Source organism: Brassica oleracea, chromosome C1 (genome assembly GCF_000695525.1).
Source record: "Brassica oleracea var. oleracea cultivar TO1000 chromosome C1, BOL, whole genome shotgun sequence".
Taxonomy (NCBI): Eukaryota; Viridiplantae; Streptophyta; class Magnoliopsida; order Brassicales; family Brassicaceae; genus Brassica; species Brassica oleracea.
Window position 1 is genome coordinate 16075143 of NC_027748.1, and position 1206 is coordinate 16076348.

Sequence of the window (1206 nt, forward strand, 5' to 3'; positions counted from 1 at the left end):
AAAATGTTTTGCAGATAAAAAATAATTTGCTTGGTTAAGATATGTCGAAAACATCGAAGGCGTGGTCGAATGTTTCCAAATTTGAGAGTATACGAGTATACATATCCACTCCCCCCCCCCTTTTAATGAGGGGGGACAGCTGAATTTGCCTTTCGACAAACTGCCTACGTACTCCTTATGGAGATTAGCCCGTCATGTAGTTCGGTCATTCCGTGTTGGTTTGTTTAGTGGTAGTATTTTTTGAGATGCATCGCGTTCCAGGTCCTTGGAATTTTTATGCCTTGCATGTTGGCTACTTCGTAGGAGTCCGGTCGGACGACTTTTTCGATTTTATAGGGTCCTTCCCAGTTTGCTCCAAGTTTTCCCGCGTTTTGTTCAGCGGTGTTTTGGAAGACTTTGCGAAGGACCAGATCTCCTTGATTAAATCTGTGAATCCGTACGTTGGAATTATAGTACTTTGTGGCTGCGTATTGGTAATTTTGGATTCGGATGAGAGCTCGATCTCGGCGCTAGTTAATGAGATCGAGATCATCCAGGAGCATGGTGTTATTGAGCTCCTCTCGTTCGGGAAGTAATATTCTTCGAACACCGGGGAACTCTACTTCTGTGGGAATCGTTCCGTACACCAGAGCGAAAGGGGTTTCTCCCGTTGCTTGCCTCGGGGTGGTACGGTGGGACCAGAGGACTCCCTCGAGTTCGTCGGCCCACCTGCCTTTTTTGGTCTCTAAGCGTTTCTTCAGTCCGTCGATAATGGTTTTATTAATCGTTTCAGCGCTTCCGTTACACTGCGGATACCTGGGCGTCGACTTGTTAAGTCGTATCTTCCATTTTTCGCAGAACGCCTCGAACCGGGTGGAGATAAACTGAGATCCGTTATCGGTTACGATCTCGTAAGGAACTCCATGCCTACAGATGATGTTTCTCCATACGAAACTTTCGACTTGGACATCTTTTATACTCGTGTACGAATCTGCCTCTACCCGTTTTGAAAAGAAATTGGTGATGACTAAAAGGAAACGCTTTTGCTTTGAATTATGAAGGGGTCCGACGATATCCATGGCCCAACGCATAAATGGACATGGCGATGTGATGGAGGAGAGAACTTTGGCTGGTTGTCGGATGGTTGGAGCATGCCTCTGGCATTTTTCGCATTTTCGTGCTAACTTCTCGCAATCTCCGATCATCGTAGGCCAGTAGTATCCATGG